We start from the raw sequence: 20,958 nt of genomic DNA, 5'->3' as shown, positions 1-20,958 counted from the left end.
CTGAATATACTTTAAAACACGAAAGGTATGTCCTAAAAGAAAAGGTAAACAAAGGAACACCCATGTGAAAGCATGTATGTATGTATACCAAAAAAATTAAAGCTGGAAAGAACATAAAGTATTCTCCTAGGTAATGATTTAATTTTTCCCTTTCATATTTCTCTGTCTTGCTCTCTTCTATCACTAAAAATAATAAGAAACCATTTAATAAGCATTTTCCAAGTATCACAGGCTTAGAATTGTATTAGTTAATCTTCACACTGATTAAGTATTTTTATCACTATTTTCCAGGTAAGAAAACAGGCTGAGAGAGAATAAATGGCTTTAAGGACAAAGAGCTAACAAACTATGGAAACAGAACTGAAAATACTCTATTCTTATTCAAAACTATGAAGTACTTAATAAGCTCATATTGAATTACTGCAGTTATACAGTGGCAACTTACAAATTTGTACACCGCACAGTGCTTAGCCATTGGGGCTCTTTGAATTTTTTTTTAACCTTTCTCTCGGCTCCACAGTTCCCGATGATAATGCTAGTAATTTCTAAAACCACAGTCCTAATATTACCACATATATAATTTAATGGAAAACAAGTCTAGATTTATCTAATTTTAAAAGGTAAGACAAATGCAACAAAGGTGTAATGATACTTCACTATTAGTACATTTAAAAAAAATCTAATCCAATGTATCTATTGCTAAATAGCACATCACAAAAAAGTCAGTGGTTTAAAACAATAGTGACTTCTATTGCTCACAATTCTGCAATCTGGGCTAAATTTGGGTGGACAGGAATTTTGATCAAAGTGGTGGCTGGAACATTCACTATGGCTTCTTCATTCATATATCTGGAGTCTCAACTCAGACCTTCTAGCATGTCTATGGGCTGGCTAAGCCTCGCTGCTTCCACATAATATGGCCAGTAGGGTAGCCATATCTCCTTACTTGGTGGTTCAGAGCTCCAAGTAATATTCCACAAGGACAAACCCTGGGGCACAAATGCTTATCAAACTTCTGCTTGCGCTGTACTTTCTAATGCTCCATTAGCAAAGTCAGGCACATGGCCAAGTGCACAATATGGAAAAGCTGTGTCTACACAAAGTATGAAAACTAAGGGGTTGCATTTAGTGAGACCTTTCCAGTAATGGACTTCCAGGATTTTTTTAGTAGGTGGTCCACATTTCATATAGAAGAATTCTTGGTTTCATCAAATTTATTGCATCTTAGATTATTTAAAAATATATTTAAGAAACCTACAATTATGTAATATGTTAAACCAACAAAGCTTAAATATTTCAAATACTTTCTATGTCAAAAGTGGGCGTTGAACCAGACATGGTAGTACACATCTGTAGTCCCAGCTACTCAGGAAGCTGAAGCAGGAGGACTGTGAGCTGGAAACCAGCCTGGGCTATGCAAAGAGACCCTATCTCAAAACAACTGCATACATGCCATTTCAACCTTGAGCCAAGTACAACAATCTGCAAGTGGCAAACCATATGGCCTATTCTAACTGATCACTTGGAACGTTCTCCCATTACTCTCCATGAGCTTGGGTTTATTTACTATCCACTTTTCCAGTTTGATAGTTTGGTTTTCCTTTCTGAATTAGATTTCTTTATGATAATGACTTTGTGGGTGACTCCACTTGGACTTTTAGGTTCCTCCATACATATTTCTGGGCTCTGTTCTACATATCAGGTGCACACACACACACACACACACACACACACAAGTCTTCTAACAGGCCTGACTCAAGAAATGTTAGTTATACTCTTATCCCACCCCTGACGTTTCACTTCACCCCAAAAGCCGAGGGAACTGTGGGAAAGCAAACATTCTCCTAGTAAGGAGTTAGATAACCACTTATTTATATGCACCCTGTGCAATGCTAAGCTGCAAGAATGCAATGATGAGTAAAAAGGGCATTCTCACTAACTTCTCAGAATAGACAATAAATAAATGAATAACAAATGGATACAAAGTACAACTTACAAGTGCTGTGAGGAAACAAACAGAGTGATATGACAGAGAATACAGGGCAAGCACTCCCCTCCAAAGCATGGCCAGACAAGGGCCATGTGAGGAGGTTATACTTAAGCCAATGCTTTCATAGGAAAGATTCAGCCCTGCTGAGACCACAGGAAGGATCTGTGAAAGAAAAGGAGCAAGTGCTATGTTCAAGAGACTCAGCAAGAGCAGTGGGGTGAGCAGACAACATGAAAAGATGAGTTGGGAAAAGGCAGCGTAGCTTGGCATACAGGGCCTCCTCGTGGGCTTTGATCCTGAGCTGCACTGTACTGTCCTCCAAATGGAGATCACCCCTCCAGCCCTACTCAAGCCTCTCTTCTAAGGAGCCACTGTGTAGTTTTTCAGCACACAACCTTCCTTTCCTTAAACTTTTACCCTTCATCTTTTTTCCTCCCATATTCTTAGAGTCATCCATGCAGAAAGGGATCTCTGTTACTAAGGTACAGCTGAAGAAACCTGAGTGTAGTGGGGGGAGAACCGTCTGGGCTGTAAAGCTTAGGGAACAATCCTCTCCACTTCTCACCTGGAAACAAAGAGCTAAGGTGTTTGCAAATTTCCTCCTATCCTGCAATTCTTTGGCTTACTCACAGGATTTCAGTTAGGTGGGAAACAGAAAAGGGAAAGCCAAATGGCTTCCAGATTTCTCTGATGCAGGTTTTATAACAATCCATTATTTGCTAGAAGAAAATTCTTACAATATCAGGCTACTCTACAATCAAAAAGAATTAGGCTTATCCCTGTAATAAAAGCACTCTCTACATATTGCCGGATCTGACTTCTAATAGTTTGTTTTGTTAAACAAATTTCTATCTATGTTCATACTTTTTTCTTCTATTATCTTTATCCAGTTTTAGGATTAGCACAATGTTGAGTTCCTAAAATGAGGGGAGAAGTGTTCCTTCTTTTTTCTTCTTTGTTTGATATAATTTATCAGTTAAAATGTATATGAGCCTGCTGTTGTCATACAGGTAGGTTTTCAAGCTAGGAATATACTTTCTTTAATAGGTGCTCTTCAAATTTTATATTTCCTCCAGAGTTAGTTTCATTAATTTGTCTTCAAAGGTACTTCATAGAAGTTGTTAAATTTATTTCAAAACAGATTTTTGAAATATGCTTTCTATATCCTTTTAAATTCTGTAAAATCTGTGGTAATGTCTCCTAGATCATGATATTGTAATTTAAAAATGTATAATTGACATTGTGTAACAGGATGAAAAGGTCCAAAGGTTCAGGGGAAGTGGGAGGGGTAGGGGAAAGGAAAAAAAGGAAAAGAAAAAGTATGAGAAAAGGAAAAAATTGAAACAAAGTCTTTGCAAATAGGGAAGGGTGGAGGGGGTGAAGGGAGGGTAAGGGAAGGGGAAAAAAATAAAAACCAAGATACTCACGTAATGGTACAAGATCCCAATGATGAATGTAACTGTATTTTATACCGAAAATGTACCAATAAACTTAATGGGAAAAACAATAAAAAAAAAAAAGAAAGAATTAGGCTTGCTAAAAGGTTCAAGTAGCCACGTGTCTGTTTTTATTTTAATCAAGTGATAAAAAGTAACTCTTCAAATATATGTGATCTAATTTTCTATCCTGAAAAATTATTTAAATGAAATTCCTTAAAGTACATTTTATTTATGTAGTCTGAGTGAAATATAGGAAATATTACAGTAGAAAAATATAATACACTTTGTCCCTCCCAAAAAGTAACGTTTAGCTTAATTTCTTTTTAAATTCTTGTTTGTTTGTTTGTTTTGGTACCAGGGGTCGAACTCAGGACCTTGTGCTTTCGAGGCAGGTGCCAGAATCACTGAGCTAAATCCCCAGACCTCTTTTTCAATTCTTAATTATTTTTTGCTTACTTCTTTTTAAGAATATCTGTGATACTACACCATATGTAATTGTAACCCACACTATGAAACCAAATTTTTTAGGTTATTGTAAGCTTTATAAACATAAGTATTCCTAATTGTATAACCCTTCATCATGCAAATATACCAAAATTAAATATTTCCAAACTAGCAGTACTGTAAATTTCCACTACAATGTACAAACTGAGCACTTATTTACATTCTTTTCAAACAGAAATACAAAACAGTATACCTTAAGAAAATAAAAGTGTGTTTCAAAACCACACAAATGTACATATTTCTATACCTACACAAAAAATGAGCTAATTATTTCATTCATGTTAACACACAGTCAAGAATTTTTTTCCATAATATAAGCGTATTTCTTTTACAAAACATGTTTAAGGGAATTAAAGTTCTCTTTGTTCTTTTAATTATAACAGTGTGATATTGTTTAGAAAGACCAAACTCAAACTGTACCAAAAACATGATACTTAAAGTGGAAAAAAAATCAATACAAACTAAAAAGACGTGGGCTCCAGAAAAGATCTAAGCTAGTGACTCTCAAACTTGTTAAGCTTTTAAAATAAACATTCCCAGACCTGTGTCTTAAGTCTGTTTGGATTGCTATAACAAAGTATTTTTCACTGAGTAATTTACAAATAGCATAAACTTACTGCTGACAGTTCTGGAGGCTGGGAAATCCAAGATCAAGGGGCCAGAAGATTCAGCGTCTCATAAAGGTTCACTCCCTGCTTCACAAATGATGCCTCTTGGCGTGTCCAAACATATGGATGGGGAAATGCTTATGTGTGTCCTTACATAGTGCAAGGAGCCCACAGACTCCCTTAAGCGTCTTCTATAGGGCAGTAATCCCATCCGCAAAGTTTCTATCCTCATGACCTACTCACCTACCCCTTAAGAGCGGATACCTCTTAATACCAACAAATTGGGAAGTAGACTTCAATTTATGAATTTTGGAAGATCATAATCATTCACATCAGGTTATAGCCTTGTTCTGAATCACCAGCCTAAACTATATATGAAATCTTGTCTCAAAAAACAAAAACAAAAACAGAATCAGATTCTGTATTCTAAAAACTTCCCAAAAGAATTGATGAGAGGCACTATGATTTGAATGTCTGTGTCATCTTCAAAAGTATGCTGCAACTTAATCCCCAATGCACTAATATTAAGAGGTGAGGCCTTTAGGATATTAGCCTACAAGGGCTTAGCTCTTATGGGTAGGATTAGAACCCTAATTAAAGGGATCAAGGGAATGAATTCATCTGTTTCCATCCATTTTCATCACTTTCACCATGGGGACACGGTTCAACCCCTCCAAAGACCACACAAACCAGGTGCCATTTTAGAAAAAGAAACTGGGCCCTTACTAGACCCTGAACCTGGCACATCACTTGGATTTGCAACCTTCAGAACTATGAGAAAATAAATTTTTGTTCTTTACAAACTACCCAAGTCTGTGCTATTTTTTTTGTTTTGTTTTTGAGACAAGGTTTCACAATGTTGCCCGGGCTGTTCTCGAACTGCTAAGCCTAAGTGACTCCTTCACTTCAGCCTCCTGATACCTGAAACTAAAAGTGTGTGGCATTTTGTTTTAGCAGCAGGAATCCACTAAAGCAGCAGCCTAGCATGGGAAGAATTGAGCTGGTCCACATACCTATTATACGGGAAAAACTGGCCCAGATTTTTATTATCTCACAAGAGTGGTATATTTCTTCCCCATTAGCATTTTGAACACATACTCCAAAAATCTAGAGGTTATTCTTGGAGACAGTAAAGCTTAAATCTCACTTCTACAGATGATTACTATCTCATAAGTATTCACTTTTCTTAAAATTCAACAAATCAAAAATATCTATGCGTGTGGATGTAGTTCAGTATAGAATGCTTGCCTAGTATGTAGAAACCCCTGGGGTTTGATCCAGAGGAGGAGAAGAGGGAGCAGGGGGAGGAAGAATTGAGGGAAGAGAAAGAGAAGGGGGAAGAGGGAAGATACAGACCATCTAATCATTCTTTCCTTTCCTTGTGCTAAATTCATTTATTCATCAAATCTTTCTCATTCTTACACATTTATACTGTTCCTGGTTAAATCCTCTTCGTCCCTGATTTTCAGTCTTCTTTTTTTGACACTATCAGAAATGATGAACTGAAGAGCTTATTTTTTAGAGTCAGCAATCTAAATCAAACTTTTTTCTCTCATTTTACAAATAATAAGAAACGTGTTGGAACTCACCAAGAGAAATAAAAAGCATAACTGAGAACAAGAAATAAAAAGAAATATAGAATTTATAACCTCTGTGGAACAGCCAAGGTCCCACTAACAAACATTTTTTTTCATGAAGAAAATTGTGCTCACCATACCTGACACTGGGCAAGTATGTTTATGGCAATTTAATACCCACACAAGCAGGAGAAGAAATTTAATAATTTTTCAAATGAAATGAACTGACAGCCAGTGTTAGAAACTGCGGACGCTGCAAAATCAATAAAAGCTGCTGGCATCACAAAGTAGTACTTTTGCCCAGAAAACATCTCACAAAGGTCAGATTTACAAACCACCAGGTAGCAGGATCACTTTCACATCTTTCTAGGGCTATTAAAATTCCATTAGACAACCTTCCAAAACTAACTTGCAGCCTTTAAAGTTCACCAAAAGCATCCTAGAGACAGCCTCAGTTCAAACTCTGAAAGCAAACCCTTGGTCAATTTTGTTTCCTTGTCACTAAAAGTCATTTGCAGAATTCTGTTAGGAAAAAGAAAAATATCACAACAAATATATTCTTATTTAAAACCATAAATAAAGACTTAAATGGACATACCCTTTGAGTAAAATAATAGACAACTGTTAACCATCAGGAAATCGTTTCCCATCATGAATTATTTCTCTGTTGCATGTCTAGGAAAGCCACAAGTAATAATTATCTGTGCCATACAATCAAAACCATCTTACAAGATCCAGTATTTAATTGTGCTGGAAAAGAAGCTGGAACCAAGCAGTATCTGCTGCCTACTTTAGAAACAGCTTTTCTATGCTATCTTTTCAGTACAGGTTCCAAGTCATGGGAATTTCACCAACGTGTGTGTCTGTCTCTGTCTCTGTCTCTCTCTCTCTCTCTCTCTCTCCACTGACCTATATCCCCAGCTCTCTTTTATTTATTTTAAGACAGCACCTCACTGAATCATTATATTGCCCAGGTTAGGCCTGAACTTGCAGTCCTCCTGTCTCAGCCTCCCAAAAGGCTGAGATTACAAGTATAAGGCAACATACTCAGCTTCCAGGCACACTCATTTCTAGATTAGCCATGCAGTCAACATTTATGGAGCATCTACCACACCCATATACACTCTGTCAGGCATGTCTGGCTCCAGCCTCCTCCTGATTTAAGCTTCTGGTGTTCCATCACATAGAAGGAAAGAATTGGGAAAGGATTCCCAATGAGGAAATGTTCTTAAGGATGAAGAGTCCTCAGTAAGTACTGCAGTTTTCAACCAGAGTGCATAAACTTCATGATTTATTTTATGTCAAAAGCAGATGGATTTGTATTCAATCAAAATAAAATATAAATACCTCGGGACTTTGACAGAGAACACAAAACTCTGTTGGTCCATTCACACCAAAGGCCAGGCTGAAAGAATTGTTTATAGTGGAAAATGGGCAGGTTATCTGTTGAGTTATCGCTGAATTTTAAAAGATCGTTTTCCTGAAAATACCAGAAATTTAAAAACTCATCTGCACAGATGTATATTTATTATACTCACACTACATGTAAAAATACATGAAAAGAAAAAAACTTAAGGATGAGAAAACACGAAGAGGTACAGTAAATTCTAGTGCTTTCTTCCTACACCTGGATGTATTACCCAACAAGATCATCATTGGTGCGCAAACCCAAAAGCTATTATTAGCTTCTTTGGTAAGATTCCCTGACAGGTCCCACTGGCTACAGAGTGGTCCAGATCATCAGTGAGTCACCATGACCTTGCCTGTACTATCTTTGGCTCCCAAGAAACCCTGTCAGAGTATCATGTTTTTCAAGGCATGTCTGCACATTCTAACAAGGAATGCTAAAATATACAACTTTCAGAAAAACAGAATGTGTGCTTCAATATTAAAGGGGTGCTGTTGAGACCTACTATATGTCCTGGTACTCCTTATATGGGTTTCTACGCAGTTATGGCTTGTATCTAGACATTCCCCCAAAGCTCATGTGCTCATAGGTGGGGCTTTTGAGAAGTAGCTGGATCATGGGTGTGTGATGCTAGATTGGGATGTGTGATATTGGGATTAAGAGTATGTGATACCTAAATTGGTTTAGCATAGATCCGGGTGTGGATAATGGAAGTCTTACCCTGGGTGTGGGTGGCACCACCCAAAAGACTTATAGCCTCAATGAATATAAAAAAAAACAGAAGGAAGGGAGGCTGCTGATTGCTGCTACTGTCTTGTGCCTGCTCTGTCATGGACTGTTTCTCCCCTGCAATACCCCCCAAACCCATCATGCTGCCTGGCCTTGGAGCCAGCCAACTATGGACTGAAACCTCTACAAACCATGAACCAAAATAAACCTTTCCTCCTGTAACTTGTGGATGTCAAGTATTTTCTCTCATCAACCAGGAAAGCAATTAAAACAAATGCCAAGCTGGGAATCCTGCCTCCTTAAAGACAATAAGCTTTCAAGAAGTTTAGAGGCAAAACTGCAGTTCGATTCTGAAAAGCACATAGGAGATTATGGTATACTTTGCTGTGTTCCAATTTCCCATCAAATCTCAAATTTTCTATTCTCATCTGTTTCCCCAGGAACTCATTATATTATATATATATTTTTAATACTTAGTTGCAATTTCTTAGTTGTTTTGTAGAATCTAACAGAGTACAAAGATAAATGAAAATGGGGGTGTAGCTCAGTGATAGAGCATGGACTTTATTATGTGTGAGGCCGGGGGTTTAATCCCAGTATCACTAAGCAAGTAAGCAAGTAAATTAAGCTCACCAATCAGAGAGATGATTATACCATGGTTTTCATAAGGATGGATACAAAAGTATTTCCAGCAGCTCCAGATGTTTTATACTCTGAACTATAACAACTCAGAATTATAAGCAAATCTCACTATAAAACAGCCATTGGTTCACATCCTTGGTTCCCACAACATAAGCTGTTTGTTCATTTATCTCCAAATCTCTCTCACTATGCTCCCCATCTTAGTATCAAAAGTAACCAAAGACTTGATTGCAAGGTTGTATTGTTATTGCAGCTTTTATAAAGTATGTGCCCATTACCAGAAAGAACTGCTTTTAGTAAATGCTCAATAAATATTCGTTGAGTGAGTAGGAAAACAAAACTTCATAATTCCAATACTGACTTCAGTTAAAAGCCCACTAGTGGGTTTCTTCCATAAATGTTTGGTATTGCAAACCCCTCAGGACTCAGAACACAGGTCAGTTGTATCTTGACTAGCTCCAACTGTAGTAGCTAACAAGAAATCCACATTGAGAATGTATTTGAGGAGAACATTAGGTTGATTAGGAAATATTGAGCCAAGTCAGGCAAGGTAGAGGTGCAACAGGAATCTTGTCCAGTGAAGACACTGGCCTATAGAGATAAAGAGTGATTTCAAAATCTCCAAGTGCTTAAATTAACAAGATCAAGGACTTTTGTTATCCCAGGACTTTAATTTTCATTAGCCTAACTTGTTACCCTCTATCCTTGCACATTAAGAGGAGTGCCTTGAATATAAGGACCACATGGCTTCCACCTTTTTAAATTCCTACACAAAGCACAGTGAGTACTCGGTAAATGTCATCTGAGTCTCTGGGATAGCTTGGATGATAAACAAGAATAACTGAGTCTGTTAACTTACATAAGGACCTACAGGTTTTAAAGCCATCCATTATCTATGGGAGCAGTGTCAGTGAATTGTGAACATTCTTCTTGCCCCTGCAGCTTTCCCTAACTTGGCCATTCAATACAAATCCACCAGGCTTCCTTCTCAGAATCTCTCACATTACAGAGGACAAAAGGTCAGCTCATTTTACAGCTTTGATCAAAAAACCATCTAGACTCATGGTTCACATTCACATGGCTATACATTAGAATCACATTTTGGAAAATGCAGAGCCACCATCTACAGAAACTGTCATGCAATTGTTAGGGATGGGACTCAGACATTAAGTTTATTTTCAGTATTATATGTGTGCCAAGTGACTCAAATGAACAATCACATTGAGAACACTGATTTATTCTAGAGCAATGCTAGTTCCTAAAGACTATATCCTCTTAAAGATTTACAACATGTATTAGCACATTAAACAACAAAAAGTTCCAACATACAGAATCTTGTCTCATTTAAGTTAGCATTCCCCTAAGTGGGCCGTGGAAACGATTCATCAGTAACTCCAACCATAAATAGAATTTTACTGGGACACAGCCATACCCATCCATTTACATATTGTCCTTGGCTCCTGTCATACTGCGAAGGCAGAAAGAAATGGATGCAATGGACAACTCATAACCCACAACTCAAAGTCTAAAATATTTATGCTGGGTCTTTAAGAAAATGTCTACTAGATTCCAGAAACTCAACAGAAGAACAAAGTTCTATAAGCAGTTAGAGAAAAGAAACAAATCACATACAAAGGAAAGCCCATCAGAATCACAGCAGACTTCTCAACACAAACCATCAAGGCAAGAAGAGCTTGGAGTGACATATTCCAAGCCCTAAAAGAAAACAGCCTCCAACTCAGATTGATGTACCCTACAAAACCATCTTTCAAAATTGATGGAGAAATAAGATACTTTCATGACAAAGAGCACCTTAGGAACTTCGTGAATACCAAACCAGCACTCCAAAAAATTTTAGACAATACCCTAGGAAAAGACAATGAGGATCACAACCCCAGGAAGCACAGCAGAATGAATCCATTGGGCACAACAAAAACTTAAATGTAAAGGGGGAGAACCCAACAAAAAGAAAAAGTCATGGCAATGATAAGTCAATACATATCAGTTATAACCATCAATGTTAATGGTCTCAATTCACCAATCAAAAGAAATAGACTGGCAGAATAGGTCAAGAAGCAAAATCCAACAATATGCTGCATACAAGAAACACTTAATTCAAAAAGAAATTCATAGACTGAAAGTTAAAGGGTAGAAAACAATACTCCATGTGACAGGAACCCCCAAAAAAGCAGGAGTAGCTATCTTCTTTGCAGATCAAGTGGATTTCAAACCAACACTGATTAAGAGAGACAAAGAAGGACACTACATCCTTATAAAGGGAACAATCCAACAGGAAGAGATGACAATCATAAATATCTATGCACCAAACACTAGTGCACCCAACTATATAAAACAAATACTAATGGACATGAAAAGTCATATATGCACTAATACAATTGTAGTGGGGGACCTCAATATCCCACTGTCACAAATAGATCAACTAGACAAAAAATAAGTAATGAAATACTAGAACTCAATCGAACTCTTGAACAAATGAACTTAACAGATGTTTACAGAGTCTTCCACCCCACAAAATCAGAATACACATTCTTCTCAGCTGCACATGGGTCATTCTCCAAAGCAGACCACATACTTGTGCATAGAACATGTTTAAGTAAGTGCAAAGGAATTGAAGTTATCCCCTGTACATTATCAGACCATAGTGCAATGAAATTGGAGATCCATAGCAAAAGAAACTCAAAAAATTTCATAAACACGTGGAAATTGAACAACACATTCTGAATAACCAATGGGTCACAGAGGAAATTAAAGAAGAAATCAGACAGTTCCTTGAATTAAATGACAATGACAATACAACATATCGGAATCCATGGGACACAATGAAAGCAGTCTTACAAGGGAAATTCATAGCAGTGAATATGCATATTAGGAAAACGGAATGAGCCCAATTAAGCAACCTGATGCTGAACCTCAAGATTCTAGAAAAAGAAGAACAAGACAACCCCAGAGCTCATACAAGGGAGGAAATTATAAAGATCAGAGGAGAAATCAATGGAATGGAGACTAAGAGAACGATACAAAAAAATCAATGAAGCCAAGAGTTGGTTCTTTGAAAGAATCAACAAAATTGACAAACCCTTAGCCAACCTTGTCAGAAAAAGGAAAGAAAAGGCCCAAATCCATGCAATTAGGAATGAAAAGGGTGAAATTACAACAGACCCAGCAGAAATCCAGAGGATCATCAACACCTACACTTCCAGAACCTATATGCCAATAAGATGGACAACACAGAAGAAATGGACAGATTCTTAGAGACATATGAATTACCAAAGTTGAACGAAGAAGACCTAAAAATTCTGAACAACCCAATATCAACCAATGAAATTGAAAACTCAATTAAAAATTTATCAACTAAGAAAATCCCAGGACCTGATGGCTTCACTGCTGAATTCTACAAGACATTTAGAGAGGAACTGCTGCCGCTACTGTTTAAATTCTTCAATGAAATTGAAAGGGAAGCAATACTCCCAAATTCATTCCTGGAAGCAAGCATCATACCTTGATCCCCAAAGCAGAGAAAGACCCAACTGAAAAAGAGAACTATAGGCCAATCTCACTAATGAACGTAGATGCAAAAATCCTTAATAAGATACTGCCAAACAGAATGCAGAAGATCATCAAGAAGATCATACACCCTGACCAAGTGGGATTCATCCCAGGGATGCAGGGCTGCTTCAATATACGAAAATCAATCAATGTAATACACTATATCAAGAGAGCCAAGGACAAAAACCATATGATTATCTCCATAGATGCAGAAAAAGCATTTGACAAAATCCAAGATGCATTTATGATAAAAACCCTACAAAAAACTGGAATAGATGGTCTCTACCTCAAACTGATAGAAGCCATCTATGAAAAACCAACAGCCGATATCATACTAAATGGTCACAAACTGAAATCCTTCACATTAAAATCAGGAACAAGACAAGGATGTCCACTATCACCACTCTTGTTCAATATGGTTCTAGAAACGTTAGCCACGACAATTAGACAAGAGAAAGAAATAAAAGGAATAAAGACAGGAAATGAAGAAGTCAAATTGTCATTATTTGCAGATGACATGATACTCTATATAGAAGACCCCAAGAACTCCACCAAGTCTTCTAGACTTAATAACCAAATTCAGTCAAGTAGCTGGTTACAAGATCAACACACAAAAATCAATAGCTTTCCTCTACACAAATGATAGACTGAGAAATAGGGCAAATAATTCCTTTCACAATAGCATCCAAAAAACTGAAATACCTAGGAATCATCCTAATGAAAGAAATCAAAGACCTCTTCTCTGAAAACTATGGCACTCCGAAAAGAGAGATTGAAGAGGATACCAGAAAATGGACAGACATCCCCTGCTCCTGGGTAGGAAGGATTAATATAATGAAAATGGCCATACTTCCAAAACTGCTATATAGATTTAATGCAATTCCACTTGAGATCCCAGCAGCATACTTCATGGACATTGAGAAAACAATCGAAAAATTCATTTGGAACAAGAAGAGACCCAGAATAGCAAAAGCAATTCTAGGTAACAGAGACATGGCAGGGGGTATCAAAATCCCCAACCTGCAACTCTACTACAAAGCTACTGTGATAAAAACAGCATGGTCCTGGCAAAGAAACAGACCTGAGGACCAGTGGAACAGATTAGAAGATGCAGAAACAACACAAGACACACTCAGCCATCTCATCTTTGATAAAGGAGCCAAAGACCCTCACTGGAGGAAAGATAGCCTCTTTAATAAATGGTGCTGGAAGAATTGGGCTTCAGCTTGCCAAAGATTAAAACTAGACCTATATCTCTCACCATGCACTAAACTAAAATCAAAATGGATTAAAGATCTAAATATTAAAATAGAAACTCTGCACCAGTTGGAACAGAGGTTAGATAGAACCCTTGAAGACATCGGTGTAGGAAAAGATTTTATGAAGAAAACCTCAGTTGCCCATGAACTAGCACAAATAATCAACAAGTGGGATCTCTTCTTATTAAAAGGCTTCTGCCCAGCAAGAGAAACCACCAGCAGTGTGAAGAGACAACCCACAATGTGGGAAAAAATCTTCACCTGCTTTTCCTCAGACAAAGGTCTACTATCTCGAATCTACAAAGAACTGAAAAAGATCAGACCTCCCAAATTTAAAGACCCAATCCGAAAATGGGCATCTGAAATGGACAGACTTTTCTCAGACAAAGAAGTAGAAACAGCAAATAAATACATGAAAAAATGTTCAACATCACTGGTCATTCGAGAGATGCAAATGAAAACAATGCTGAGATTCCACTTCACTCCAGAAAGAATGGCTGCTATCATGAAATCAAACAATAACAAATGCTAGCGGGGCTGTGGGGAAAGAGAAACCCTGCTCCACTGCTGGTGGGAGTGTAGACTGGTGCAAGCACTGTGGAAATCAGTATGGAGATACCTCAAACAACTAGGGCTGGAAGTCCCATTTGACTCCGCTATTCCACTGCTGGGGATCTTCCCCAAAGAATTAAAAGAATCATACTACAGTGATATATGTTCCTCCATGTTCATAGCAGCACAGTTTGTAATAGCTAAAACTTGGAAACAGCCCAAATGCCCATCAACTGGAGACTGGAGAAAGAAAATGTGGTTTTTTTTATAAAATGGAGTACTACTCAGCCATAAAAAATGAGAAATTAGAGACATTTACAGCGAAGTGGATGCACATTGAGGCGATACTCTTCAGTAAAATAAATAGGACACACATGAATAAATTCCGAATAGTTTCTCTGGTGTGAGAAACTGAAAGTGTAAATAAGGACTAAATGTATAATAGGTCATGTGAAATAGGAAGAAAAGGGGCAAAGGGGAAGGAAGTGGGAGGGCTAGGGGAAAGGATAGAAGGGAATGGGATTAATATGAGAAAATGGAAAAATAGGAACAAAATCTTTGAAATAGGGAGGAATGGAGGGGGTGAAGGGAGGGCTGGGCAAGGGTGAAAAATAAGAGCCAAGAGAGACTATGTAAAGGTGCAAATTTCCAATGATGAATGTCATTATATTGTATACCTAAAATGTATCAATGATTAGAATGAATAATTGATAATGTAAAATAGGAAGAAAAGGTCCAAAGGGTAGGGGTAGTGGGAGGGGCAGGGGAAAGGAAAGAAGGGAAAGGAAAAATGATGAGAAATGGAAAAAATGGAAATAAAGTCTTTGTAAATAGGGAAGGGTGGAGGGGGTGAAGGGAGGGCTAGGAATGGGGAAAAAATAAGAACCAAGATGCATTATGTAAAGGTACAATTCCCAATGAGAAATGTAATTGTGTTGTATACCTACAATGTACCAATAAAAGAATGTAATAAAATAAATAAATTTAAAAAAAAGAAAATGTCTACTACCATGCCCAAGAAACATTAACCTACACTACAAAGATTACTACTGTATCCTAAAGGTTTAGAGGAAAAGCCTCACTAAACAAGGTCTCATCTCCTTCAGTCAGCGCAGCTGTGCCTCTTACTTTGCAAAATTCAGTGAAGACAGAATTCCCATTGTTGCTAAGAAAGGTCTGATCACCACCAAGAGAGATGAACTCAGAGATGAAAGGAAAAAAACAAGAAATGAGGGGTTTTTTGCACAGAGGCCCTGATACACATTCTTGGAATCCATGGATGGCCTAATTCACATTCCCTGAGGTTAAAGGGAGTATTACTTTTAGCTTATACTAAAATGAGTATCTGATAAAGTTACTCAGGTACTGTGCCCTTTGTCAAGTTGTATTATGTACATTTACTTGGCTTTCTCATAAAAATTTATCTTAAAACACACCTTAATATTAAATATCTAGATTTTGCAATAACCAATAGAAGAAAAAGCCATGTAAAGACTATGCCTTGAGTTTCTATACATTATCAGGTAAAAGCATTTCTGTTATTCATTTCTTTGTATATATATATATATATATTTATTGGTACATTTTAGGTAAAAAATACATTTACATTTATCATTGGGTGTTTGTACCAGAATATGATGTATCTTAGTTTTTATTTTTTCTCCTATTACCTGTGCACCCTTCACCCTCCCTACCCTTCCCTATTTACACGGAGTTTGATTCCATTTTTTTTTTCTCATAATTTTTCCTTTCCCTTCTTCCCTATCCCCTTTCCCTTCCACTATCCACAAATCTTTGGACCTTTTCTTATTTCAAATTATCAATTATTCATTTTAGTCATTTTCATCCTTATTTACACTTTCAATTTCTCACACTAGAGAACTCATTCGGTATTTACACGTGACATATTTATTTCACTTAAAAAGCATGGCCTCAATATGCATTCATTTAGCTATAAATGTCTTAGTTTCTCATTCTTGATGGCTGAGTAGTACTCCATTTTATAAAAAAACCCCACATCTTCTTTATCCAGTTTCCAGTTGATGGGAGCTTGGGCTGTTCAATGTGTCTCCAGAAAGGAAGTATGAAACTAATTCTTCTGACTGTCTATACCCTAGAAACATGTAGATTTCGCAAGGTAAACTATATACAGTACTTCCTTTCACATGCTCATGTAAAATTACGTAAATCACACCATTTCCCCATTCTTCTGTAGGGCCAGGATTCACCAGATGATAAAATTATCTTCCCTCTCTCAAAACATAGTACAACATTTCATACAGCTTTTTATTTTCACGGTCTACTACATATAATCATTTAATATAAGTTGCCTAAAATCCCTTTTGGACGTTGACAATGTATAACAAACATGTACATTAATATTATTAATCCAAAAAGAAATGTATTTGTCAATTTTATTTGAACACACCACAAATGGAAGGATAAAGGAATTAAGAAACACTTAATGTAACTGCTGTATAAGTAAACAGAATGCAATCATTGGGCCCTTTTTTATCTTGAATCAAAATCATTATATACTAATCATGACTAAAGGGAACGAATAGTCAAATGGGAGCTTAATGCAAACTGTACAACTGAGCAATCTGAAGCTTATCAAACAGAAATCAAATATTGCTCATATCTTTCCCTATCTAAAAGGGTAGGAAGCAATGTCTTCCACTTGAATTTTATAATCAATCTTACAATCAGCAGATAATATTCTTTACAAGTCTTGACATACAGCAAAATTCATATTTTTAAAAATTCCAACACTAAGATTGAAATCGCTGGACATCATTTTTTCCTGTTCTGAATATTTCATCTTAATTTATTCCACCTTTCCATAACTGGTTATGCCAGTTATCTTGCAGGGGCTTTTCAGATTTATGAGAGGAAAACAGTAACAACACAAATGAGATCTAGAAAAGCATACCTATAAAAACAGCTCATCCATCATTGCTACATTTTGATTCCAGAGACAGCAGCGAAAGGTGTTGTTTCCACACCACTCACCCAGCACACTTCAAAAGGTTCGCTCCATCACTTATACAGCTGAGACTGATTGATTAGCTGCTAGAGAAAAATCAATACGAATATCGTAGAAAACACTAGCTTATAAATTCATTCTGGCCCCAACAAAGTCCTGGTCACTGTTTGACATGTTTTTCTAGATATCTAAAATGCAACCATGTCAAACCCAGCAACATCCGCCCTGAGAACACTGTTAATCCTAAGAATTTTTTGAAAAGCTGAATCAGCAGGGGAAAGTAAAGAGGAACATCTCCCAGCTATCTGGGAGAACCAGATGACAACCCAAAATTTACCTGGTAAACCTTAAATATGAAGATCTGTCAAAAAAATAAATATCATGCTGAGAAGGTAAAAACAGTCCATGAAAACATCAAGGGGACTAGGTTGAAATTAGAGAAAAAAAAAGCTAGGAAACCAATTAAACATATTTGTTATATAAACTAGAAACAAATGTTTCTGTTTAAAAATATGAAAAATTTTAATTTAATGTTATCCATTTAAAAGTTAATGAGCTCTCTTTTATTTGTCATTTTTTTGCAGCATATTTTTAGCACTTTCGGAGGCCATTTTATGTTGAGAATGATTTCATGGTCACCTTCTCTTCTGAATGCCTACTTGCCTTTGGTTTAGTCTGTAGTCTCTTCATTCATTACACTCATAAGAAATAATTTTTTATAAATATAAAATGCTTCATAGTATTTTAGAAAAAAAATCATGATCTTATTGTACATGACAGGATACATGGGGGTTTGTTTTTGTTTTTTGGTACTGGGGATAGAACTCAGGACCTTGCGCAGGATACATGGGTTTTAATCACTTATTTTCTTCCTTTTTTTAGGCAGGGACTGTCTTTAAATGCCAGGCTGGGCTCAAACTTGCAATTCTCCTGCCTCAGCCAGTCTAGTGCTGGAATTACAGGTGTGAGTCATTATACCCAGCTTCAATTTGTATTTTGACACACAGTACCCTGGGGATTGAACCTAAGGTCTTGCAAATTCATTCAAGTTTCCTACCACTGAGCTGTATTTTCTGCCCTTTCGAAATTTTTATGTTGAAGCAAGAACTCATCAACTTGCCCTGGTGGTCTCCAACTTGCTATCCTCCTGCCTCAACCTCCCAAACTGAGAGGCTCTACAGGAATGTGCTAGCACACTTGGCTGAAAATGCTATTTTAAAGATGGGAAATTGAACTTCCACTGAGAGTAAGCTTAAAAGTAGTACTAAAATTTGTTAGCAGCATATTTAGACTTTTTATCTTTCAGAAACTTAATACAGCCATATTACTCTTTGAAGGACAGCAATCTCATCATGGTAGAATGCAGAATTGCAGAATTTAAGGGGTTTTTACCTCAAAGAATATACCTCAACACTGAATTGTTAAAGAAATAATATGTAAAAGTCATAGAAACAATGTCAAGCAGAAAAAAAGATAATGCTATTTATTTAATGTCTTGAAAATGTCAGCTTATAGATTGCTATTTCCTATGAGAGAAATTATAAGGTGATCATTATGAATTTGTACTTTTCAGATTCAGAAAATGAAAGATACCTATCATATTAAATATTTTATCTACAGAGAATTTTTAGGTAAAATCTGCCATTTGATGTTAGCTATTAAAGTCTCGGTTATGAATGTCTCAATATTCTCACCTCAAACTAGATTTGTCTTCCCAGATTAATGTTAAATTCCTTTAAGCAACATGTCTTCTTCATATTACTGACACTGCAATTCCATCTCAAATTCTCACAACAAAGAACATTAAATATTATAGTGATAAGACCTTGTTTGGATCACGTAGCTGATAAAGTGACCAATGTTTCAAATTCAAATTCTGCCAATGGCAAAAAAGTACCAAATACTTAATTACTTGCAATATTTTCTTGCACACATTGGCTCACTCAGCAAGTTGTGACCTCAGAACCACATATTAATCAAATGAGCTCGTAAGTCTAAAAATTGGCATTTGGTTTCAATTCTATGAAAAAGACAACAAGAAACAATACAGCAACAACAATTTATATTACAAATAGTCCACAATTAATAACAGCAACAAAAACATACATATCAAAGATGATAATGACAACAATCTCACACTTTCTCTATTTTTAAATAGTCACTAAATCATTGCTCACTTCTGCTGTGTTCTTTGAATCACTTAACAAGTCCAACTGGGTTAGACATGAAAATATTAACAAGTCACTAAAATCCCACAAAAGAAACACAGTCTACGTCTGTCGCCTAAACCACATTTCTAAAGATACACTTGATCTTAGCCGAAAGGCCGGAAGCGATCACATTTCTAAAGATCAATCAGATCTAAAATGGATCTTTAGAAAAATTCTCTAATTGGTATATAAAAACTATGTTTCTGTCCTTTTTCTCAAGTCATGCATTATACACATTAACTGTGTAAAGTCGTGAGGCAATCATACAAGTGTTAGCATAAATTACAGGTGAGGATAGGAGAGAAAGAAAAAAAATACTTTCACTTACCACATGGTGATTTTACAGTTTATATTTTTCAAATAAACTTTCAAGTAAGATGTAATAGAAAAATGTTTAATTTACATGTAGTTGTGTTTAGAAATGTATGATATTGAAAAGTAGTAATTCGCATGCCTTCTAACTTATACCATTTGGTAGCTAGATCATCTATGTTTAATATCGCCATTATCCAATGGACACATGGGGGAAAAAAGAAAGAATGCCAGAAAAAGCCAGGTGTGGTTTTGGTGCCCCCAAAAAGGAGAAAAATATGTAATCCCAGGTACTTTGAAATTTTGACAGTGTCTCCAAATAAAATTTTAAAGGGGCTGTGGATGTTTAGCAGCACAGTGCTTGCCTAATATGTGTGTGGTTCTGGTTTCAATCCTAGAACTGGAAAAAAGAATGCCAGCCAGCAAAGATATCAGATATATAGATTAGGTTTCTCTGCCAATATTTGCCCCTTCTAAAAAAATTCTGAAAATAATCATGTTGCAGAAAAGACAACTATTTAAGACTTTGCCTCAGACTGGATAATAACCTAGCTATAAAAATAGAACACTATCAAGAACCAATGAATTTTCTTTGCTTCTCTTTCAATGCTACCTGAATATGAACTGAGGAGGGGACTGAGCTAAGACTATAAAAGTAGGAGAAAAAATTTTTGGAAATGACAAAAAATACCAACCGAAGGTATGTTTCCTTCTAGTAAAAGTAATGTTCCAAATTCATGTTGATAAAAGCTTTCTAGATAAACTACATAAAAGAGATGTGTTTGGGATTCATCTCCTGAACTTCTGGGTGTGAGGTATTGAAAACACCACTCCAAGTTACTTGCTAAAAGGAAAGGTACATTGCCAATACCTATTAACTCACAAGATGATGACATAATGGATTATCTGATGTTGGGCATAAAAACATACCATTGTTACACACACATATTATAAACAAAGACAAAAGAGGAAGTTCGTGGCTTAAGCAGTTATGTGTCAACACAACTGTGACTCAGGTTAAAGATAAATCTTACTATAAGCTGAGAGATACCAAGACAATCATTTTCCAGCAAGTGGTGATTCAGAAGTAGCTGGCCACCGACACCAGTTGTTCCTGTCATTAGGCCTCTTCCTCAGTGCACCCTTTCCTGGTCCAGCAGTCTAGCAAACGGGGA

General features: G+C 36.5%; 1 protein-coding gene across 8 annotated transcripts in view; it reads right to left on the bottom strand.

Annotated features, from left to right (window-relative positions):
* Cdkal1 (CDKAL1 threonylcarbamoyladenosine tRNA methylthiotransferase) overlaps positions 1–20,958 on the bottom strand; it is a 627,362-nt gene that overhangs the window by 326,006 nt on the left and 280,398 nt on the right. The gene's annotated exons all lie outside the window — the stretch shown is intronic.

The sequence above is a fragment of the Heterocephalus glaber genome, unplaced genomic scaffold, assembly GCF_053883595.1.
Source record: "Heterocephalus glaber isolate CG9 unplaced genomic scaffold, H.glaber_assembly_v1.0 deba00001472, whole genome shotgun sequence".
Taxonomy (NCBI): domain Eukaryota; kingdom Metazoa; phylum Chordata; class Mammalia; order Rodentia; family Bathyergidae; genus Heterocephalus; species Heterocephalus glaber.
The sequence above is the reverse complement of the archived record's forward strand: the minus strand, read 5'-3'. Positions and strand labels throughout refer to the sequence as shown.